Source organism: Enhydra lutris, unplaced genomic scaffold (assembly GCF_002288905.1).
Source record: "Enhydra lutris kenyoni isolate GAN:26980312 unplaced genomic scaffold, ASM228890v2 scaffoldscaffold16, whole genome shotgun sequence".
Lineage (NCBI taxonomy): Eukaryota > Metazoa > Chordata > Mammalia > Carnivora > Mustelidae > Enhydra > Enhydra lutris.
This window is the reverse complement of record NW_019154100.1, coordinates 6,249,574-6,275,718: the sequence shown is the minus strand read 5'-3', so window position 1 is coordinate 6,275,718 and position 26,145 is coordinate 6,249,574. Positions and strand designations below refer to the sequence as shown.

Here is a 26,145-nt window from a genome sequence, read left to right as displayed (position 1 = left end):
GCCAAAGCTGATGAAAAACACTAGGGGAAGTGGTGAAATCCAGTGTTTATTTGACTTCTAAAATATACCCAGACTTTTTGGAAAATATTTCTCAGTTTCAAAAAATCCTTTAGAATTAACTCAGAACTTCAGATCTTAATCTAGACCATACAAAATTCATTGTTGTTGTTTCTCTTTATATGTAGTACTACCATTCATTTGAATATATTGGTTGTTTTATAATTTCCATCCTCTAATTTTCGCATTGTTGACACACTGAAATGATTTCATTCCTTGTTTTAGTTTGTGAATACACAGAATTATGTGTTCTTAAAAAATTGTCAGGCGACTAATTTAAACATCTAATATTCACACACTGCTATTCTTTTACATCACGAAGTCCTTCAATAATCTTTGGTAATCTCTACATCTCTATTTAAAATTATAATTAGGTTATTGTGTTTTGCCATTTTCACCTTATGTTAGTTTTTATATCTCTTTGAATCATTATGACCCACACATATGAGATTAAAATATCTATATAGTATATGTTCAGGTTAATAAATCTTATTTGCTCAGTCATAATAAGGTTTTCTTAAAATAAGGATTAAATGGTAATATTCATATAGGGCTTAGTATTTTATCTCTCACAGTAGTGCTAAATAAACATATATTAATAGATAAACTGCCCTATTATTAATAATTTTTGTTGTTTAGTATTTTTATATTATAAATAGAACTTCACTGTCTTTAAATATTAACATTAAAGTAAATATTCTAGAATATTTCCTTGGGTTACAATTCCCCCCAAAGAAATACCAGGCAACAGACTCTGGTTGTTTTGACAGTTTTTGCTGTGCATGTTGTCTAATTTATTATAAATTCATTGTGCAATTAGTAATGTTCCTGTTCACGGTCCCATCAACTGTGGATTTTATAATATTTTATTTTTTTAACTCATCGGGCATGTTTTTGGACTACTAAGGAATTTTTCTCAAAGCATGGGAGATGAAGATTCTGAATGAGAATCACTAGGGATACTTGTTAAAAATTTCAGAAATCTAGCTTTCTTGCAGATCTTCTCAAAGTGTTTCTTGAGATGGGATCTGGAAATCCCCATGCTGAACAAACTTTCAAGGCAATTCTTAAGCACTCTAAAGCTTCAGAACTACTGCCTTACAATTATTTTAATTTGTGTTTCTTTAATGAGAGTACGGCTTAGCATAATATCCTAGACCTATAGGTACTGTAGGCAGCTGGCAAGTTTTCATAGTAGTAAACAAATCTCTCAAATCCTGCTCCTGCTCCATGATTTGTTGGCTGTGGTCTGATACATAGCTTTGAAGAGGACTGGATGTTAAAGAAATTCAAATGTTAATATTTTAGGGAACACACAGATTGCAGTTGCACCTGCTGTAGCTGTTACAGACCACCTCTTATTAGGACACCCACCTAAGCTAATGTTGAAAAATGAAATGGATGGTGTGGTCATGAGTTTGAAAGAACTGATTGGCTGTACCTTGGCAGAAGGAATAGTAGTTTCCTGGGAAAGAAACAGGAACCCAATATCCTAGATAAATAAAGTAAGACAATGAAATGAACAAAAGTCTTCTCATATTTTTATGAACAATGGTATATTGTAACCCACTCAGTCCACTTCAGTTTGCTTACCTCTAAAATTTACTCTATGCCTGAAACATCTTCATTTTTTTTAATAAGAGATCAATTGAAAAAAAGAAGAAAAAGAAAAAGTATAGAAGGACTGAGGAATAAGTGTGTGTGTGGGCAGGGTTGTGTGTGTCAGAAATAAAATTTAGCATTAACAAGTAGATTATCAGTGGACTCAGAAAAATGCTTAATGACTTCAAGAGATATAGATGAATAAGTGAGTTATAAAATCAATATATTATGCAACCCTATGGTAGGCACAGATAAAAAGTAGTGCTTTGCTTTCACATCTCATACAATCTTTCTCCCAAAATGTGTCCAGATAACAAACGTGTAGCGTTAAACCAAAACAGAATTAGATAGACATGGAGTAATAAACTACTGTTCCCAGCCTCTACAATCAAGAGGGAAGTGCATTTATTTAGAAGCCTTTTTCAGGAGGCCATTTTGAGAAAAGAGATTAAATTACGGAACAAGAATGAAGGATTTTTTTTTTTTTCCTTTTGCCTTTTCTAAGTAGAGCCTCACACAGAGAATCCAAGGGAATTAGCTTTTCTTCAACACTTAGTGTGGACAGGCACAGGGCTAGAGGCTTTAGTATATATTTTCTCCCTTAATTTTCTCAAAAAATTGTTGAGTAAGCAATAGCTCCCACATTTATAGCTTCCAAACAAGGTATAGAATCAGAGGTATTAGAGAACTGTGCACCTGTAGAGAGACACTTAACTCAATCCATTAGTCTGACCCTTAGAGCTTTTAATATATTTTCAATTTCTTACTATATCCCCCATCTGAATGAGTTTTCATGTCCTTTCATGCCCAGAAACTGCCATTATTACTAATGTGTGGAGTGGGTGTGTTCATGTGCCTGTGTTTTTGTCCCTAATGGATATTAATATGTTCATTTGGGGACAATTTTTCATCAATATCTTTATATCTAATTAAAATTTTCTACCAGGTCATTTTAGTGAGTCTATTGTATTCCTCTGCAGGTGCCATAACTTATTTAACCAGGAGAATTTTAAATATAGAATCAGTTGAAACTCAGTAGAAAAGTATATTTCTAGGGGCACCTGGGTGGCTCAGTGGGTTAGAGCCTCTGCCTTCAGCTCAGGTCATGATCCCAGGGTCCTGGGATCGAGCCCTGTATCGGGCTCTCTGCTCCGTGGGGAGCCTGCTTCCTCCTCTCTCTCTCTCTCTGCCTGCCTCTCTGCCTACTTGTGATCTCTCTCTCTCTGTCAAATAAATAAATAATCTAAAAAAAAAAAAAAAAAGAAAAGTATATTTCTGAACAGGGCATGGGCATCTCTTGGTCTGAATCTGTGTCCTCCACCACTGACTTTTGTTAGACTAGGGACTGGTCACACAGCATTTCAGTTTACCCATTTCTAAAACACCTGTTGACTACTCATCTCCCTTAGAGAGATAGGATAATGTTTTATAGCCATATTCTCAAGCAAGAGATAAAAATTCAGACTGTATAAATAACAGTGATTTAAGCTTATACAATTTTAGACACAGAATTGATTTGAAAAATGATCTAGACTACCATCTTATTTTCTAGACAAGATGACAGAGACCCAGGATATTTATGCTCCTTGTCTAGCGTTAGGATGGTGGAACCAAGATTAGAACCTGGTTCTCAAACTTCATTTTGATGCTCATTACACTTTGTTCCTACAGTTTTCCCAAGAGATTCCTTTTTTTGGACAGTAAAATGATAACATTTGTGCCTAGCATTTGTATTGTATTTTCAAACTCACTATCTTCTCTGATTGAATTTTTTTACTCCTCTAAGGTAAACCTCATGACCCTCCTTTTTTCCACCATGTATTAAGGTAAAGAGGGATAAAAAACTATGTCGAGGCAACATAGATAGTTAGAGGTGGGACAACTCATGCACGTAACATCTTTGATGCTGTTACTACGCTAAGTCTTATGTGCATTACCTTGTTGTTTCCTCACTTCAGCCCCACATTACAGAGGAGGAAAAGAAATTTAGTGAAGTGTGGACACTCACTAGGATGTGACGTAACTGGGATCTGAATCTATGTTGCCTGATTGCAAAGCCCGTACTCTTAATAGCTTTCTCGTGTTGCATTTATATGTTAGTCAGTCTTTTCATTCAGTCCTTTATTTACTCACCAAACAATTGTAAAGGTTCATTTTGTGCCAGTTTCCATGCCAGGTGCTAAGAAGAAAGACAACAACACATAAGATATGGTCCAGGGCCCAGGAGAGAGAATTTGATATATAAAAATATAATACTATATTATTTATAGTTTATAGGTCATTTAGGACCTATAGTTTATAGGTCATTTATAGGTCATTCATATAGGTTTATATTTATATTTTATATAAATTTATATATATTTATAGTTTATAGGTCATTTAGGACCTATAGTTTATAGGTCATTTATAGAAAAATGACCAGGGTCAAGGAGGTAGGGGCAATTTAATTTGTACCACTTTCCTTAGTATTGAATGCCCTTTTCAGAAATCTATGACTCATAAAGGATGAGTTTGAGTGAGTCTGAAGAAACAAACTTTGGCCCCCAAGTTGAAGTCTGGTCACTGTGGTTGGCTCAGTGGCTAATCTGGCAAACGATCACGATATTTTAATAGCCCGGCCTGCATCAAGTTAGTTTACAAAAAGGAGGTGAGACTCCTGACATGTTACCTGTGACACTGGTAAAGATTAATAATGACAATGACCAGGAAACATTTGCTAAATGTTTAAAGGCCTACAACACAGTCTTAATCATGTCATTAATTATGGACTAAATATAATTTAGATTTTAAATTAAAATTCTTGGCAATGGCTGCTATAATAAAATACCATAGACTGGGAGGCACAAACAACAGACATTTATTTTCTCATGATTCGGGAGGCTGGAAAGTCCAAGATCAAGGTTCAGGCTGGTTTGATCCTGGTTCTATAGAGTTCTTTTCCTGGCTTGCAAGTGGCAGCCTACTTGCTGTGTCCCTCTTTACATGATAGAGAGAGAGGTATCCCACCTCTCTCCTCTTCTTATAAAGCCACTAATGCCATAATGAAGGTCCTACCTTCATGACTTTATCTAACCCTAACTGCCTCTCAAAGGTCCCGCTTCCAAATGTCATCACACTGGGGGTTAGGGTTTGGACATAGGAATTTTGAGGGAATACAGTTCAATCTACAACAGTGGGATTGCACAATCAACAACAGTATGAAACGAATAGTATCAGCATATAAGTTATTGTTCACTGTTAAGCCTGAGGAAACTACATTATCTTCCATGTATATGTCTTGCATCTTTAAGTATTCTTATTTTCACTATATTTCTGAGACGTTTGAATGAAAAATTCAGTTATTTGCTTAGGAGCTAAAATGAGTGACATGGAGAAACTGGCAACAATAAAAAAGTAAGGAATCATGCCCCTTTGATTTGAGTTGCAAATGAGAAATTTCTGCTCAAAGCCTTGGAAACAAATTAAGAATTAGCATAAAAAGTTAAAATACCGAAGTCATGCCTTAAAGCCGCTAGTAACACTCAAAAATGTTGGTCTAATTTTGGGATATGTTTGCGGCTAGAGTTAATATTTCATTACAGTGAGTAGAATAATAATAAAAATTATTAGAATAAGATACTGGTGAAGAAATGAAATCAAGTGTTATCAGTGAACAACAATTTGGAGATCACAAATAATGGTATTATGATTTTCTAGAAAGTGCAAAATTTTATTTTATATACAAGGCAGAGCAAAAGCCATTTTGAGCAATAAAGAACAGTGGATTTAAAGACTTCAGGTTATTCCCACCAGCCCAATATGCTTTGACAAATCACTAACTCCTCTGAATTTTCTCACATGTAAAATGAACCTTTCTCTCCCTCCCTTCCTTCTACTCTTCCATCTTTCCTTCCTTCTTCCCTTCCTTCCTTTTCTGCCAATGAGTACTTGTTAAGGCTCTATTATATGCCCACTGAGGGTACCTGCACTAGGGGAAAAACTCTCAAAGCTAAAAAAAAAAAAAAAAAAAAAACAACCAAAAAAACCCCAAAAAACCTTTCTCATAAGATAGGTTTAAATAAGACTTTGTATGAGAAAGGGCTGTAAAAATGATCAACATTTTAAGTATATTAAGTACTATTCCCTTTGGAGTCAACTTCTGATTTCAGGATTAATGAGCCAGGGGAGTTCTGTTCATGCCCTTATTAAAGAAAAGAAGATTAGTGACTTAGATAAGTTGAAAACTGAGTTCATTAAACTAAATAATTTTGTATAGTTCCTTAAGTCCTCTATAGTTTCAGAACAATTAAAGTAAGCAAGGTAATACTAATTATACATTCTGAATTTTAGAAAAAGTTGAAAATGTACCTCCTTCAGCCTTATCATGTATTCTGCAAACCAACCATAACAATCAACTAAGCCTCAGACGGTTTGATGATTTGGCAGGTCGATAGCAAAATGATCAAAACGACACACATTTTGTTCTCTCACCCACCACCACTGCATCACATTAATTGCATGCCTCCCAGGCATGGCAGTACCAGCCACTGGACTTTGGGTTTCTGGGTACTGAGCCTTCAGGGAGGCTATGATCACAGTGACACGTAAAGCCCATGTCTTTTCCAACCCTGTCCTTATCTTTGCTCCTTGCAGTTATCTGATTTAGCATATCGGATGAGAAAAGAGAGCATGATGGAATGACTGAAAGAAATCACACCTTACAGTTTCCTCCAAGAAGCCTCTTGGGAAATGGGGTTGCGGGGGGAAGGGAAAAAGGGGGAGACTCTTTGCTTATTAATATGTATTTTCCATAAATGCCTCAGAAATGAATGCTGTTTCTGAATCACGGAAGCCAATTACACCAACCTATCACAAAAAAGTTCTAAAACACATCTCTTCTTCAGAAACACAAAGGGACATATCCCAAATGTATACTAGAAAAGGTTCTCCCTCATAGCAGAGTTGCTTAGAATTAAGAGCCACTTGGGGCGCCTGGGTGGCTCAGTGGGTTGGGGCCTCTGCCTTCGGCTCGGGTCATGATCTCAGGGTCCTGGGATCGAGCCCCGCATCGGGCTCTCTGCTCCGCGGGGAGCCTGCTTCCTCCTCTCTCTCTGCCTGCCTCTCTGCCTACTTGTGATTTCTCTCTGTCAAATAAATAAAATCTTTAAAAAAAAAAAAAAAGAATTAAGAGCCACATAAACTGAATTTCAAATTAAACAGGACTACTAGTAATTGCTCAAAATGGGATTCCAGGCTTGAGGCTGGCAATGTTGTGGCATATTTACAAGGTCTGAGCTTGTCCTTGATGCTTGACTACTGTTTTCTTTTAGGAGATCTAAGGGCCAAAACCCTGTTATAAAATCTACATCTATTTCATTCAGGTTTTGACAGTTAAGAGGGAATAAACACTTCTAATAGGATTAGACTACTTAGTCCAATATTCAAAATTGTAAGACTGGCTTATTTACTAATAAGGGTTTGGATCATCTTCAGAACTTAGTTGGGAGAAGAGAAGTTTAAATAAACTAAGTTCAGTGTAAGTGGGAAACCTGCAAAGTCAAGGTTTTTGTTTATTAGCTTTTTACACCAAGCTTTTGATTAAAGAAAATAGTTGTGTAAAAGAATTCCATTTTAAGCAAACACCTTTATTATTGATAGCAGTCTCAGGAGAATGAATCAGTGTGTTTCTCTGAGCAATTGGTTTGTTTTTATCTCGATGGATTCTGTATATTTTATAACTGATGTTTCCCTCCGCATTTTATCTGCTAGAAAGATTAGAGCCCAAATTCATAGCTCGCCTTTTGCAAATATATCAGACCTTATAGCAAGTACTCTGAATACAAGCATCACTCCTAATTCTATCTTTTCTTCTTTTACTTTTATCTAGTTCATCCCACATACACCACAAACATTTTATCTTATTGCATGGGACCTTTTTGGAATTTTCCTAAGCATTTTTCTTGAAACAAGGTAGAGTGCACATAGATATGACACAGTTATCATAATAACATTTGAGTCAGTGAATGCATAGAAAATGACAAATACGAATATTCAAAACTAAGTGCCCTTAGGGAATACTAAAATAAATTACTGCAAGTTGTGATTTAGAAACAAATTTTATGATAGTTTCAACTAATTCTAAAGTACCTGTAAATTCTGGCTACACAAGGCTAGGAAAAAGGATGGGAATTCTTGTTTTTTTTTTTAAACCTCTACACCTAAGAGTGGGAACTCAATTCTCTACAGATGCCTGATGGCTGCTTATTTTCCCTGTTTGCTGTTGCTGCTTTCAAAGATTTCAGGGCCAGGCCAAGGCTGGTAATTATTAGTTTGCACCATTCTAGCAATACTAGTTGTTAAACTATTGAAAACTATTAAAATACTTCCATTTCTGTTGGTAGAGAGAGACCTTGCCATGCTGGTACCTTCCAGTGGTTCTGGCCATTCTGGGCCATCCCCTTACATCCCTGAGCCTTGCCTGTAATTCATCAAAGGGTTAATGCCTGACACAATAGGTGGCCACCGGGAAACTGCTGCATTCTGATTGGTCTGTACCCCAATGTATTTTAAATATTTTGAATATCATCCCTGGTCTACGTGTGTAAACCAAGGCAAAATCATGTACAACTCCTGAGTAAACTGGAAAGCCAAACTGGTAAAGTAAAAAAAATCCAGATCCTCCCTGCAAAGAAAAAAGACTGAAGGTTGGAGGAAGTATTTTAAATGATTTTGGATAAAACCTTCAACCAATTGATTATCTAATCAGTATGTATTTTTGAGTTTTTACTATGTCTTTATCACTATGCTAGGCATTTTAAAGGATATAAAGAAATGTAATACCTGGTTGGGAAGGTGACAATATGCCTGTGACAAGATAATTGCTAACCCAGGCAAGTACTATATGTTATAGACTTCAGGGGATGAAGAGAACACTGATTGAGTATAATTAAGAAGATTTGTTTGGGGGAGGTAGAACTGGAGCTGAGTCTTAAAGAATGAGAAAGATTCACAAAGGTGAAGATAAAAAGTTAATTTCACTCTGCAGAATCAAAGCTAAGGATGCTGTATCACTGTCTTTATATGTGGTTAACATATCTCTTATCAAATTAATAACTCCAATGATCACTTTCAGCCTGTGTCCTTGTGTGACATCAACTCTAGGTCAGTGGACATGTGGGTCTCCAAACTGGCCATGGTGGCCTAATGTGTTGGTAAGAACTTTAGGGAAAGCAACAATTGCCCTCCAGGTCAGTTGCAGGTTGGCTCTGAATTCACAGGCTACTCATATAAGATTCCATTTTTGCTTAAATGAAGAAGTGTAACTAGCAACCCAAATTTTTTTTTCTTTTAGAGCATGTGAATGGGGTTGGGGGTAAAGTAGGGAGGTGGGGAGGGGCAGAGGGAGAGTGAGAGAGAGAATATCAAGCAGGCTCCATGCCCAAGGCAGAGCCTGACACAAGGCTTCATCTCACAACCTTGAGATCATGACTTGAGCCAAAATCAAGAGTTAGATGCTTAACCAGCCAGGTGCCCCACTAACCACCCATATTCTTAACAAATCTGTGGAGGTGCTGATTAAATTCCCTCATTTTGCATTTAGCTATGTTCTGCTTTTGGTATGCAGACCTGACTTCTTGACAGCAGGTCTCCCAAACTAGCATTTGGCATTCTCTAGGCAAGTTTTAAGGCAAACTCAAAATTGAAGCCCACTGTGTTAATAAACAAAGTGAACCATACCAAAACAAAATTTCAAAGAGCCATCATATGTAAATGTATTATAGAGATGTGGAAGAATCCATTTACCAAAGGATGCAAACAAGCGGTGAAACTTCTTTATACCATACAGTATGTTAAGAAACAGCTGTTCAGAAATGACATTATAATGCTAGTTCTTTGGTTGGGTCTTGTCATATCTGTATTTGTAAATATTTATTGGATGAAGGGTATGGTTAAAATTGCACAGAGATTTATCTTTAGGCTCTGGGGTTTGAGCTCAACTTTAGCTGTTTTGCATTGCACTTTTCCCCCATTGATTTCTGATTTAAACTTCTTGGTGAAAACTGAAATTTCCCAACAGATTTTCAGGGGGCAGAAATGTTTCCCAAAATCAAATGAAAGTCTTATGATGGGCATAAATTCTAAACTGCTTTTAGGGAATTACAGCACTTAGGGAGGTAAGGGGTTGATGACAGAAAGATGGAATGAAAAGAAGGCAAGACGTGTGACTTTTTCCTTCCCCTTTATCTGTGTTAATTATTTACATTCAGAAACTTCCTGAGGGGCCAACACATGACATTCAGATAGCCTTTGAAAACATTGAACATACATGTTATTGGGGCTTTTATAACTAACTATCTTTACCTCGAAGGGCCACTGTTATTTGGGAATTTCTCATGACTTGAATACTATGAGGTACTTCTGAGCTAAGAGGAAAAGGCCAACCAAACTTATATCACAGAACTTAAAAGCTGATATTCAGAGCACTGGAGTAAGTGCATGGATTTGAGGAGAAGACTTTATGGAAATTAGTGGGAAGTGTGATACACACACACACACACACACACACAATATTACTCAGCCATCAAAAAGAATGAAATCTTGCCATTTGCAACGATGTGGATGGAGCTAAAGGGTATTATGTTGAGTGAAATAAAGTCAGTCAAAGAAAGACAAATACTCACTCATTTCACTTATATGTGGAATTTAAGAAACAAAACAGATGAACATAGGCAAAGGGAAGGAAAAATAAAATAAGATGGAAACAGAGAGGGAGGCAAACCATAAGAGACGCTTAACTCTAGGAAACAAACTGAAGGTTGCTGGAGGGGAGGAGGGTGGGATGAGGTGTAACTGGGTGATAGGCATAAAGGAGGGCACTTGTGATGGGCACTAGGTGTTCTATGCAACTGATGAATTGCTAAATTCTATCCCTGTACTACACTTTATATTAACTAAATTGAATTTAAATAAAAATTTTAAAAAGAAGAGGGGCAGCATCCAGGAACACCTGCCGACCAGAAGAAGGTCTCTGTGTTTTCATTTTCACTTTTCTGTTCTATTTTAAACATGATTAGAGAGTTAGTCTCCCTCAGCTATCTTTGGATATTCCTGACTGGACGTTTACATAAATGCGATACTGAGCAAGGAAATCTCAGAACAGTGTTACACTCAAATATTAGAAGAATTTTTTTTTTTTTTAAAGAGTTGTGCTTCCAGTTTCCAGAGTCTTTGATATCACACACTGGCTAGTTCGCCCCCCTGATGACACTCTACTATAGAACCCTGCATGATTTCTTAAAATTACTTACTTCTCATATTGCTTTTGGTGTATTAGATAGGAGGCAACAATGTTAGTCAATTGTCATTTGTATTTTTCCAGGCATTTTTGAGATTAATTTCTGGGTCATTGATTTGATCTCACAGGGAATGGGATTGGTCTCTGTTGCTTCTGGAGTGGAATATTAAACCTAGCATAAGGATGTTCCAATGCACAGTCCTCCTCTACCTTTCTATTGATTGTCAGCTGTTGCTAGAAGCATTGAATCTTGGGTTTTGAGAATATTAAATTGAATCTCTTCTTCAATTGTCCTATTCACTGATCTTCCCAGTTTAGGATTCTGCTGACGGTCCGAAAGTTCTTTGTCATAGAAAAGGAAGTTCAGCTTTGCCAAGCTGTCCTGTTTTGGACCCCTTAGTTTTACCCTCTTGGTATCTAGTACTATTACAGATTCTCCACCACATGACAGGTCTTGGAAGACTAAAGACCTCTACTTTTAAGAAAATGAGAGATTCCTTCCCTCATGTTCTCATTAAGACTTAAAACAATAGTTATAAGCTTTATGTTTTAGTGTTCCTCACTCCAATCCCTTTAGACCACCAACTTGCCTTATTTCTTCACATATCCTCTCATTTTTACTTCTATGTCAGGGTATAGTTGGGAAAACCAAAAACATGCTAAGGTATTTCACAAAATAATTTAATATAGGGAACTGGTTAAACCAGAGTTGGAGGACTGAAAAAAAGCGAACACACAGAGGTAATCCCTACAGGATGCAGCTATCTTTCTAGGGCTGGGGATCCCCAGGGGATCCAGTGTTTGGGAAGGGGACCTTGCAGAGCTGGGATTGAAGAGAGGATGCCGTTCCCAGGAGCCTAAAAGGGAACTCTGCGCAACTGGCCCTCAGACTTCTGAGGAGAGGTGCTAGGCTGCTGCCACAGCTCACTGGCTCAAGAAAGAGCCCTGTGATGCTGGCAATCAGAGACAGGGAAGGCCATAGTGCCCACTGGTGCTGGCCCCACAGCAGTTTGGACAGCCTCTGCTTAGCTGGGGCTCAGTGATTGAGTTTGAGGAACTGCCTCCCTCATGCTCTTATCCCTGGGAAGAGGATGATGACCCCGGTTCTAAGAATTGCCAAAGGAAGCCTCAGACTGAACCCAAGAGAAAGAGGAAATAACTTGCTCCCCTTCTCCAATCTTCAGCTTCCCTCCATGACCTCCTAGCTGAGGAACACAGCAGGAAGGCAGCCAGCAAAGGAGAAATATGTTTTGCAGACCTCCAGCCCTAGTTTCCCAAAACAGTAAAAAATAAAGAAGGATACATTTGGAACTGAGAGAAAACGGCCCAGAAAATTACTTTTAGATAGTCATTTTTCTTAACTTTGGTTAGAAACGCAAATAAAGATGAATCAATTTCAATTGCATTTTCAAAGTAGGATTAAATTTCTAATATGAATGTTAGCTTATTTATTCATATGTAACTGCACAGGCAGAGTTGCTCCCGTCATCCCTATTTATTTTGCTTGGGGTTTTTGTTGTTGTTTAACTTTCCTGTAAATCAAATTTTCTCTAGCTTGAAGATTATGAATTTCTTCTTTGGAGACTTCTTCATGTCTCAAATGTATTCCCTCCAGTGTCTAATTTCAGGGAATACAGAATATCAGAGTACAACTTAACTGCTAAAACTCAAATTACCAAAATAGAAACTCTACAGACTAACTCAGGAAGTTAAAATTAAGTAAAATTAATCTCACTGACCTCATTCGAAACTTTCCTTGTCAGAGCTAAGGATGAAAAGAAAAATATATTGATGTCAAAATACAGCCTTCTCTGAAAAGTGACACAACATTTTCTAATAGCTTTGATTTTCTCCTTCCTGGTGAGAGAAAGCACTAACTATAAACTCAATGCATTGGGTGTACAAAGAAAGAAAACTTTGCCATTCTCCAAATTATTCTAGGGTTTCTGGACTAATGATTATGGAAGCAGGTGAACAAGCAGGAAAGCAACTTCCTGATTTTGAAAATGCTTTCTTCTTCTTTTTCTTTTTCTTCCTCTTCTTCTTCTTCTTCTTCTTTTTTGGTAATGAAATTAAGAGTGCTGCTCTGGGAATATGAATCATCTATTTCTAGTCCTGGCTCTGTCATAAGAGACTGAGACCATTTTTAAGTCTCAGCTTTCTCTATTTGAAAGAAGAATATGGGCAACGATCTTCAAGGTTTTTCAGTTTCAGTAGTCTGAGCAGAAGTCACTCATTCTAGAATGTTCTTGATTTTGTTTTCTCTTTTGGAAGTAGGGGTTTGGGGAAAGAGAAGAGGAAAGGAGTATATTGCCTACTATAATATTAGTGGTATTACGGTTTCAGTGTTAGTCTTCTCTCTTCTGAGTTACAATGGACTCTGGAGTTGAAAGTCTTTGTGACATTTTGGCATCAAACTTTGGTTCTAATTCCAGTTCTGTCTTATAAGTTGTGATCTTTGATATTACATGACATTACTGTGCCAAAGTAGCTCATCTATGAAAGAGGGATAATAAAATCTGTCCAAAATCTTTTTGAAGAAAACATCAGGTGACAAATGAAAGGTCACCAACATAATCCTTCATATCAATAATATTAATAAAATGGTTAATAGCAATCACGAAGTAACTGTCTTGCCTGCACTTCTCTGGTCTATTGGGATGCAGTGCTATCAAAGCTATTCTTTGCCTACTTACTTCCAAGCTAGCATGTGTCCAACTCACACAGACTGCAGGCCAAAACGTGCATAGGTGCTGCTGCATTTACATCAGCCTAGATTTCGTGTGTGCAGGTATGCGTGCGCAGGCATGTGCCCAAAGCAGAACCGGCAAGGTCATCTTCCCACCCCGTTGTGTTTCAACTTCTAATGTATAAGAATTTGATGATAAGACTCGTCTTTTTCTGTTGCAGAACAAAAGATAAAGCCAATTCTCCTTAATCAGACTAGGTATCCACATGGAAGGACAGAGGAAAAAAATTATTGGCATTGTCATTTTGGAGATTGGTGAGGCTGTGGAATAAATTATGGGAGTTTGAAAGTAAGAGGTTCATTCTACCTCTTCTAAACGACATCGTCAAACAACACAAACTTATAGGATGATTTACTGATTTATAGGATGATTTACTGATGAAGCTTCATTAGATGGTAACTTTTTTTTTTTTTAATTAACATCTAGAAACAGTATTACGTAAATATTTAGGAAACCAAGACCAAGAAGGTTTAAGTGCCCTATTTCAGGGCACCAATGAATTTAGATGACACGAAGAATGGAGAGTACTTCTGGGTTTACTTTTCAAGTTCCAATGGCTTAACCTTTTTGAGGTAAGTGGTATCTCTCCCAGCCACTTTGGCAGCAGGCCCCCAGGCTCACAGCACTTTGTGTTTCAGCACGACAGCTGGCACCACACAACTTGTGCCTTTCTGATGAACCCCCTTCCCAAGCTGATACCAGGCTCCAGAACAGCAGGCACCATATCAGAGACCACTGTGTTGATCACAGCTCTCCAGGGCTCCTTGTTCTCTTAAAGCACGATGTCTCTTGTCCCCACCCCCCATTTATTCTGAACCCTTCAGCAGCTCGGCACAGCAAGCTTGACAGGACCTGTCTTCCTCAACTGTTAATTTCACAGCCGGATGAGTAGAGAGGTAATTTATATGGGTCAGTCAGATTTAAAATGCTGCTGTGTCTCCTGACGAGGTGGAATGAGAGGATTTATAAGAATTATTAGTGTGGTCCAGAGCGGCGGTCTGTGGTTTCTTCGACACAGTCCTATACCTTTTCCATTTGGTAAATGCCCCACGTGGCCTCCACATGTTGATTGTGGATTACAACCAAGATGAGAAGCAAGCCACTGGGGGAAGATTTTTGTTTTCATTTATTTTTAATTAATTGCAAACTTCCTCTTTCATTTGGCTTGCCACGCTCTGCAGATCCTGGTGACACAGGAGCTCTGCCAGCATTAGGAGCCACTGTGCCGAACTGTGAGCGGCTTAAAAGTACCAGCCAGCTGCTTTGCACTCAATCCTCAGGGAAGGTTTGAAACAAATTTGAATGTTTGGAATTCACCTTCAAAATGATCCAGCGGATGTTGTTGAAATCCATGCTTCTCTTTCCTTAATTCTCTCCTTAAATTATAATATTAATAATTATAAATTATTAGTATTCAAAGATTGTTATTAATTTTTTAGGGGATAAAGAGAGTGTCTAGGGAGCACTTTAAAATGAAAGTCATAGAGAATTTTTCCTGCCCTTCAGATTTTTACTGAAATCCCTGAAACTAGTAGATGTATATAAGAAAGGAGTGATGCTTAACAATAGAAGAGCCCCCCCCCCCCAAAAAAGGCAGCCTAAGATGGGAGAAAACCCCAGCGGTTTGAGAATCAGCTATATCTCTTTTGAGGTCAAACAGATGTGAGTTGCATCCTCTGGTGCTGAATAATTGTGTGAACTTGGGTGAAATGATTTAATAACCCCAGTCCTCAGTTCTTTCACCTATAAAATAGTTCTTCTAAAAACAAAATACAACAATCAAAATGAAGTATCTTGCATCATTGTTGCATGTTCTATAAATGGTAGTACTTAATAATATAATCTAACAGAAAAATAGAAGTATGAATTCTCTAAATATTGAATTTATGTGTCTTAAAATATAAATTGAAAACTTTCTGTTTCAACAAGCTAGTCAACTAGGATAACAGACATACCCTCATGCTATAAACATCTGGAAAATGGGAAGATATAAAATAATAATGACAACAAAATTATTGGATATCTGAACCCCAAAAACAGAAATGGAATTCTCCCCATGAGTTACAACTGAAGAAAGAACTAGAAACCTGAATGGCAACTGAGGGAGGCTAATCCTGCTCGGGAAGAGGTATATGGGACCCTGGAAATCCTGATGTTTTGGTTCCAACACCTAGATGGAATCAGAAGAGGAGGCCTTGGGTCCAGACAAGGAAGGGAAGGTAACACTGAGAGTACTGCTTGAAGTCAAGTCTCTTGGAGAAATGAAAAGACAGCCTTAATAAGACCTACCAAGGCAGCGTGGAAAGATAAAAAGAAAATGTAGAAGCTGAGTAAAAATGAAGACATCTCCCCTGGAAATCACAACCCCTTGCTTTTGCTTCACTGGAGCTTAGATATGATTTTGCAATACTCTGGGAAACTCCAAGCCTAGGAGTTTATACACAATTTGTCCAAAAAATGACTAGAATGTTAAAGAATAATGAAATGAATAAAACAGAAAAAAAAAAAAAGAAACAGTATTGTCAATAAAGCTGAACAGTGGTAAAGAACCAAAATAGAAGATTTTGAGCAACAATAATAAAGAAATAAAGAGTGTGGGCACAGATAAGTCATATTTGGAATATAAAGTTTTTTTTTTTTAATTGTTGAACATTTTTTTGAAGATTTTTAAAATTTATTTATTTGACAGAGATCACAAGTAGGCAGAGAGGCATGCAGAGAGAGGGGGGGAGACAGGCTCCCTGCTGAGCAGAGAGCCCGATGCGGGGCTCAATCCCAGGACCCTGGGACCATGACCTGAGCCGAAGGCAGAGGCTTTAACCCACTGAGCCACCCAGGCGCCCCTGGAATATAAAGTTTAATTGCAGACTGAACATGTGTATCTGTGTGTATGTATGTATTCAGAAACTATACAGAGATAAATTTGAAAGCTTTAGAAATAAAAAATTCTAGAAAAATTACCAAATCTACCAAAATTCCTACACAAAAGATGAATAGTTTTATAATTGTTAAAGAAATTGAATCAGTAGTTACAAATAAATCCAAATAAAGTAAATTAAAGAGAGGGTTTTACAGCCAAGTTCTACATATTTAAGAAAGATATGTAATTACTTTTTAAACAAACTCTTTCAGAGTAGAAAGAAGAAAATACTTTACCACTCATTTCATGAGTAAAACATTTGAAACCCCAACTTGTCAGAACTGCAGTATCACAAAGGAATACTGTTGGCTTAATATAATTTATGACAATGGTGTAAAATCAAAAATAAAATATTCATAAAACAAATCAAACAATGTATTAAAATATGTAGCATGAACAGGTGGGATTCATTTTAGAAATACCAAGATGGTTTAAATAAACAAATCTACTAATTTTATTCATTATATAATGAAATTGAAGATGAAAGGCATAATTATCTCAACAGATTGAATTATTTGACAAAATTCAATACCCATTCAGGGTTAAAGAAAAAAAGAGCAATCCACACACTTACAGTAAAATTAGAATAGGAAGAGAATTCCTTAATCTGATACAGAATAACAACAAAAAACTTACAACAAAATGATATTCAATGGAGAAACATTAGAAGCTCCATTTAAATCCCTTGTAAAATCACCACTTCATTTTAATATTGAACTGGAGATTTTAGGCAGTGCAGTAAGACAAATTAATTAATTAAAACTTTTAAACTGTGAACAAATAAGAAAGAAAAAAATAAGACATCACCGATGATATGATTGTCTCATAAAAAAGTAGAAAAATCTATAAACTATTAGTACCAAAAATGGCTCAGCTAGATTTCTAGATGCAAGACCAACGTACAGAATCAGCAGTGTATCTTCATATCCTCGATAAAATGTAGCAAATATACATAAAGGTAAATATAACAAAAGAAGTGCAATATCTTTATCAAGACAATCACAACATTCTACTGAAGGACCTAAAAGAAGAGTTAAATACACTGAGAAAAAAACATCTACAAAGACTGAAAGACTTAAAAGGATGACAAGTTTCTAATTAATTTATAAAGTAAATTTAATTTCACAGGACTTTATAAAATGACCTAAATGTCATACAAAAGTAAAAAACACTAAGGATGGACTAAAATAATTTTATAGAAAGAGATGAAGAATAAGACTCAGGAGGAGGAGAAGGAGAATAAAAAGCAGAGACACAACCCTTCAGAAGTAAACTTTGATATAATCATATTGAATAAGGCAGTATTATTGATATGGGGAGAGACAAAGAGATCAACAGAAGAGAACAGAGTACCTAAAGACAGAACCATCTCTATGTAGGAACTTTGTGTGAAGTGGAGTGGCCTTATAAATGCATGAGGGAAAGTTGGGCTGCGCACTAACTGGTGCTGTGACATCAGGCTAATTCATAGAGGAAAGAATGGCAGACTCCTACTTAACACCATACACAAAACAAACTGCAGATGGATTGAACAAGTGCAAATATCATTTTATATAACTTTAAGAATGTGAAGAAAGAATACAGGACAATATTATATGACTTCAAGTGAGAGGTATTACTTAAACAACACCAAAAAAATAGCAAAATAAAAGAAAATGATGATAAATTTGACTTCATTAAATTAAAAAACTGTATGACAAAATATACTATAAATAGAGCAAAAAATAAGATAAAACAAAAAAAAAACCACTCTAAGAAAAGATATTTTCTATCTATATAAGTGCAAGAGGAACGGTATTCAGAATACATAAAGTATTCTATAAATCAATAAGGAAAAGAAAAATAACTTTTAGAAAATAGATACAGGATATTAAAAAGCAGTTCACAGAAGGGGAAACTGGAGTATTTCATACGTATATGAAAATATACTCAACTTCATTGTTATATAGAGAATATAAATTAAAATAATATGAGAAACCACTTCATCCTCAAGAGGTAAGAAGGATAAGTCTGATATTACCAAATGTTGGTAAGGATGTGGGGAAACAAGACTCAGGTAATTTTAGCAGTAGGATAAATTGGCACAATCACTTTGGAAAACAATGTTTCATTAATTAGTACGCACGGACACTCATGTATCCTAAAATTCTATCTCTACTTATACATCTTAGAAGAACTCTCACACATGTACACAACAGGTCGTATGTCAAGATTTTCACTGCAGCACTGTTTACAACAGTGAAGAAGTAAAAACAATAAAACTGTCCCTTAGTAGGGGACTGGACAGGTAAGTTGGGTTTACGTACACAAGAACTACTACACAGCTGGTCAAATGAATTACCTAGCTCTACAGATGTCAGTATCAAAAAACAAAACAAAACAAAACAAAACCCTCCCAAGTAGTATATGTAATGAAAAAAAAAAGTTGTAAAAAGATGTAGGCACTAGTAGTATCATTTAAATAAACCTTAAAAATATATCAAACAATAATATGCGTTATTTATGCATCTATGCATATGTGTTAAAAGAGAATAACTTAAAAGGTAAAAATACATACACACTTGATCAAGGAGCCTGTCGCTCAAAGAGAGGGGAAGGAAGACATACTGCTGGTGGATTTTTATCTGTGCCTGTACCTATTACTTCTTTAAAAAAGTTAAATTATAAAGAGACCTATTAAACAAACGTGATAGAACAATATATTTTGAATATGGTGGGTAGATATGTGAAATTATGCTTTTTCTGTATTTTTGTATTTGAAACATTTCATAATTGGAATCACAACTTTCAAAAGATAGTCAAACTAATTTCTATATTTCAGATAAAGCTAGATGCCTCATTCTTCCTGTGGAGGGTTTGATGTGCCCCTTGCCTACCATCATCAGTCTTTGAGAATCACTGACATGGATAGGATGGAATTGTTCCCTGCCAGTATCTTGTTACAAGTTATTTCTCCTAATTCTTGTTATTGAAGCAATAGCATTTTCCTTTTCCTAATTTGGAAGTATATTCTGATATTAATTATGGTTCTTAAGTCTGAACATGCCTTTTGGAAACGCTTATATATGCTCTCTCCAACCCAACTCCCCTCATCCCATTGGAAATCACAGACAGAATTAGCTGTGCACATGTGTTTTTCTGGAAAGCTCATCAACAGAGTCTAAGAGATAAGGGGACAAGCGTCAGAACTGGAGCCAGTAGTGCCGGCTTCTCTCTCTGTTCAGTGACTGTAGGACTGTTTTCTTAACTTTTCTGTGTTTTAGTTTCTTTATCTTTGAAGCGAAAGTGTTGACTAATCCTTTTCACCTCTAAGGTTTTATAATTTTATGAAATATGTGTGTGCAGCCAGTTATAAAACTAAGTGGTAATTGGAATATATAAACTGAGGAAGAGCCAAAGGGCTTCTCTGTGTCACAATATCTCTTCCTCTGTCTTTGCCAGAGTGTCACTGTTTCAGATTTATGTAGTGAAGGCTGGACTATGACAGCAAATGTTTTCTGAGAAAGACAGGCCATTGTTGTTTATTATGTCTTTGTAGAAATACATGTTGAAATAAGCATGTCAACTTGCTGGCTTCCTGAAAGATTTTGGGACACAGGGCATTTAGTTTTGAGGAAAAGGTGAGCCAGGATTGGGCTAGAGTGTCAAAATCACTGCCTTTGGAGTGATCCTTCTTCCTTCAGAAGGGCACCGTAACTTGGAAATAATGGACCCTGAATAGGGGAAAGAGTGGACAGGGAGGGTGGAGCAGAACTGAAGACTGAGAATTGCCATAAGTTCACAAGGGCAGCTCCCAGAATCACCTTTTAAATTCCAGTTGCTGAAAGAACTGCTTCTCAGAGACAGGGGGAGTTTAGAAGACCACCCCCCAAAGATACCGGCATTGCTCGGGTACCACTTGTTGGAGCTGCAGGAGGCCCTGGGGTTGGTGGAGGAGTGCCAGCTAGCTGTCCAACTCCCCAAGTTCCTGCTGGATTAGCAGGTCTTGTCCAAGGGGTTTTGGAGCCATCCCAACAGGTAATGACTCCAGAGGGAAAAGGCACTGTAGCAGCTGCTACAACTCAATACCCACTAGTAGGAGGTACCCCACTCACTCCTGTGGGTTGGGTAACACCACCTCCAGGCATTATGGCTCCTCCACCTGGTATGAGATCACCCATGGGCCCGCCAACTGGGCTTCTCCCTGCTCGAAGGATGCCAGTAGGCATGCCCCCTCCCCCTCAGGAATGAGACCCCTTCCATCAGGAATTAGAGGTCCACCTCCTCAGGAATGCATCTCCCAAGACCCTAGAATAAGTCACTTTTCCCCCTACAATGTGTCTTGTAAAACTGTGTAGGGTGTTTGTGAGCTTTTGTTCCCTTTTTGCTGAACTAATACTAGCTAATAAATGCACACAGCAATTTTAAAAAACCCAAGTTGATTGCTGTGTGTAATGAGGAAGCATGTTTTGAAATCTTTGGATTTGTGATAGGGGTGGATTCCTATTTTAGGACGAGCTGAGGAGAAGCCATTATTCATCAAATTGCCAAGGAAAATGTCCCAGTGGGTGGGCCTCTTTACCTGGAACTACACCTACCCAGAGCTTAGTGCTCAGTTAGAGTTACGTCCAAGTTGCCAAGTTGCGTTAGATTTCATAAAAAGGTGGAGAAAAAGGAAGTTCAAAAGTTTTAACAATGAACAATCTATTCTTTTATTGTACAGGAACTTCTGAATTGGTGTGGAAGTTTTCGAGGATGCTACAGGAGTGATTTAAATGTAATTTCCTGAAGTCTTAATTGCTGATTATTTTAACTAAGAGTTCTAAATTAAACTTTCTCTATTTTGAAGGCTTTAAGGAGTTTAAAGCAATTGCTGTCATTGAGAATGTGTTTAGTATCTGTTCTCAGAAGTGGAATCTAATCAGCCACGCAAGCATGGTGACCTCAGAAATACAGCCATTAGCAGCAGCCTTAATTATATTGAGAACTCAGTGCCCACTTGTGTGAGATACCTAACCTTTGACTTGTGGAAAGTTTTGGAACTTCAAGTTCAGTGGATTCAACAATCACCCTAAAATATATCTTTTTGAAAGGCTGATCTGGTCTATAAATCAACTCTTAATTTAAAAAAATGAGATTGGTGATTTGGACTGGAGAGCCACACAAGTCAATTTTCTTTTTGACTAATCATATCCTAAGTGCCTTTCTTTCAATTAATTATGCCTCTTTGCCAATCCCATATATACATTATACACATATACACACCCCCCACACACACATATGTGTGTGTCTGTATATATGTATACAGACACACACATATAATATAAAATATATTCTGTATGTAAATAAAGTACTTATGGAACTAGAGGGTATTGGGTTAATTATGCTAAGCAAAATAACTCAGTCAGAGAAAGGCAAATACCGTATCATTTCACTCATATGTGGAATTTAAGAAACGAAACAGATGAACATAGGTGAAGGAAAGGAAAAATAAAGTAAGATAAAAGCAGAGAGGAAGGGAAACCATAAGAGACTCTAAACTATAGAGAAGAAACTGAGAGTTGCTGGAGGGGAGGTGGGTGGTGGAATGGAGTAAGTGGGTGATGGGCATTAAGAAGGGCATGTGATGTAATGAACACTGTTATACGCAACTGATGAATCACTAAATTCTACCCCTGAAACTAACAATATACTATATGTTTACTAAATTGCATTAAATAAAATTTTAATTAATTAGTTAATTAAAGTGCTTATAATAGTCGCTGCCTACTAAGTGAGTAGCCACATTTAAAATATAAGCATTTCAGTGCTTGCTTTGGCAGCACATATACTAAAATATAAGCATTTCAATACTTAAGACAACATAGCCCAATCAGATGCTTTCAGAAGGTAGGTATCTAACCCATCCTGCCATTTCTAAAGTGTCTTGCTACAATTTTATATTCCCATATTCAGGACCTCAAGGAATTTTATAATAAAACATCTGAGTTATTATAACAAGAGGTTGAGCAGAATTTTAATTTTTGCTCTGAGTTGTAGCAAGTCCCAAATCTGTGCAGGAAAAGTACCAGGTACCCAGAATTCTGAATGCAAGGGACCAACAGTTGCTGGGACCAAACAACTTTCTGCAGAAAATAAGCCTTATAAATACAACTTCCCCGTTCCCCCAGTCAACAGAAAGGGACTTCTGGGTGGAGAGAAAGAGTTCTCTTTTAGGAAACTCAGTGTTTCTGAGATGGCTGCACGGCATTTACATTTTATTTCTCAGCTGGACTTCTGCTTAGCCAGTAGACTTGCTGCCTGCCCCTGTACTGTTGAAAAAAAGGAAAAAGGCAATTCAGGAGAGAAGTTACAGAACTCCCAGGTGAAAGGAAGCCTGGGGCTAAGACACATACCCTAGTTTTCCTTAATTCAACATTTCCTGGTTCTAAGAGTTGTCTGGAAAAAGTAGATGAGATGAGGGCTATAGGCTTGCCAGACCTGCTGTACTATAAGTGATGAAAGGACTGGGTCATGGCCAGTCTATTGGGCATCTGCCAGAAATCACAGAGTCCCCCTCCAAGTCTCATGGGGTAATCTACCATGGTGGTTCACTGATCTTTAATAGTGAGGCACATTGGAACTACCATACATTCTCACAGAACCCATAGGCAACAAGCCAGAATGGCAGTCCTGGCCAAACTGGTATAAAATGCACCCTCCCCAGTCAGGTGACATGGCATTTTTCCTCTCCCAGACATGACACCCTCTCCTCTTCCATGACCACTATCCTAGTTTAATCTCTGTCTTGCTCACCATGACAACAGATTTCTAATCAGTTTCTACGTATCTAGGTTAGTTGTTCTATGTGTCATTCTCCAAACTGTGACTAGAATGATTTCTTAAGGAAGGAAAATCTAATCAAGTCACTTCCCAGATTAAAATTCTTCGATGGTGCCTCATGTTACCATTAGGATAATTCCCACTCCTTAATTTAGCTTTCCTGGTCTCCCCAGTCTCACTTCTTGACCATGGTGAACTTCTTTCACTGTCTCCATATTGCCCAAGTATTCTCGTCCACTTCTAGGCTTTCACAGTAACTTCTACTCTGCCAGTGACAGTCCTCCATCAGACAATGTACCCTGCTTTGAGTCTGCTAAATCTCACTTGACTTTCACTTGTCAGATGAAATGTTACTTCCCCACAATTTACACCAGACCATTCATTCCTATGTCATTTGTTGCTCCCTCCAAGGTGGAGTTGAAAACCTACCGGTCTTATTCACCAGCCTATCCTGTTCCTGTCCCAGAGTATATATTCTATAGATATTTACTGAAAAAAATAAGAGTTAATTAGGGACCATTTAATCCTCAGGCACTAAAGAGAAAAAGTCAGTTACCTTGATCAGATCAAACCTGGGCCTTCTGCCCACGTCCTATTAACATCTGACTCAGAGCAGATGCTAACATTATATCAAGGTATCAACGAGAGAATAATGAATATAATCCATCATTTTTTAGACAACAAGCTAAAGCAAAACACTTAATTTTTGTAATAGAGAAACTTACCCTCACAGTCGTGCATCATATACCTTTTCTCAAACTCAAACTGTCCAAGTTGTGTTATTGTTTATTTCCAGCCTTTTCTTTATCTGCCAACTGCAAAATCATCTGCTTGTTCTCCTCAAAATTTTAGACTGTGACTACAGGGAAAATAAGCATTTTATGAAATATTCATATCTAAATTTAGAGCTCAGCCTATTATCTTCCTATGTAGATTTCCCCAGTTTAACAACTCCTCTCCTCAGACCACCCAGGTCTTTCCTAACCAATAACTTAATATGAATATGCTCCCTTAAACTCTTTAGAAACATTCATGTTTAAAAAAGAAAAGTCAGGGGCGCCTGGGTGGCTCAGTGGGTTAAGCCGCTGCCTTCGGCTCGGGTCATGATCTCAGAGTCCTGGGATCGAGCCCCGCATCGGGCTCTCTGCTCAGCAGGAAGCCTGCTTCCTCCTCTCTCTCTGCCTGCCTCTCTGCCTACTTGTGATCTCTCTGTCAAATAAATAAATAAAATCTTTAAAAAAAAAAAAAAGAAAAGAAAAGTAAGGTTAGGTGTTTTGGTTACTCTATTAGCTGGCTAGGGCTGCTGTGACAAAGCACCATAAACTGGGTGACTTAAACAACAGAAACTTCTTGTCTCAGTTCTGGAAGCTGGAAGTCTGAGATCAAGATCAACATCCTAGATTTCTTTGACCTGCAGAAACTTCACCCTGACCTCTGCCTTCATCTTCACATGGCATGTTTTCTGCATATGTGTCTGCATCCGATTTTCTTTATTTATTAAGATACCTAGTCATACTGCATTCAGAGCATACCCTACTCTGGTCTGACCTCTTCTTCTTCTTCTTTTTTTAAAATAAAGATCTTATTTATTTATTTGAGAACAGGAGTGGGAGGGAGTGGGAGAAGCAGGCTCCCCACTGAGCAGGGAGCCAGACTTTGGGTTCCATCCCAGGACCCTGGAATCATGAGCTGAGCCAAAGGCAGACACTTAACTGACTGAACCACCCAGGTGCCCCTGACCTCTTCTTAACTAATGACATCTACAATGATCCTATTTCCAAATAAGGTCATATTCTGAGGTCCTGGGGTTTACAACTTCAACATATGAGTTTTGAAGGGACATAATTCAACCAAAACAGTTTCAAATAACTATTTTTTAAGAGAAAAATAGAATTTACTGAAAAAGGGGCAGTTTTGAAAAGTCTCAGTGATTGGAACTGCTTGACCATCCCAAGCGCTGCAGCTGGGAAGAGTGGACTCTATTTCTTCCATCTTTGGACAACTCAAGTCAAGATTCAAAATCCTAGGAAAGTTCAGTTGGTGAACCGTGGGTCATATGCCCACTCCTTGGTGGCATGGGACAGTGGTATGGTGACGAGAGGGAGTTTTGGTAGGAGGAGTCTCTTTGGTTTTCATAGCAAGAAGGCAGGCACTTGGACTTGCTATTCTGCCCGTAAAAGAGGGGTGAAGTTAATTCCTCTAAAGAAATCTGAGACCAGGGAATGTCAGAGCGGGGGAATGGATGCTAGGCAGCCAAAAAGAAAAGAAAAAAGCCTTTTTTTTTCCCCCCAAAAAAAGCCTTTTATTTTTTCCCCAAAAAGAGAAAGTAAACTCATAAGAGGAATAGTTTCTTTCTTTCTGGTGTGAATGTTAGACCCAATAATAATCAAGTTCAGAAATATTTCTAGGCAAATATGAATTGAAGCTTTGGGAAACATTTTGATCATACTACATAATGACTTTTTTTTTTTTTCCTGATGATGTCCCTTTAGAATAGGTTCTTTTCTATTAAAATAGGCCATCTTTAGTGGGCCTATAGTTATATGTTTAGTGGGACATAGTTTAGTGGGACATAGTTACATGTCCATCTTTTGTGATAAAGATTTCCTGGAAGAAGGGAGACAGGTATTAGGCTTTTGTAATTCTTTTGGTTTTTGCTTTTTCATACCCATCATTGGACCTAAGGGGGCACCTGTGTGCTTACATCTAGGAAGCAGAACCAATCCTTAGTAAAATGCAAT

General features: G+C 37.5%; 1 pseudogene; it reads left to right on the top strand.

Moving 5' to 3' along the window:
* LOC111147206 overlaps nucleotides 1–20,894 on the top strand; it is a 33,712-nt pseudogene extending 12,818 nt beyond the window's left edge.
* Nucleotides 20,895–26,145: the final 5,251 nt, after the last annotated feature.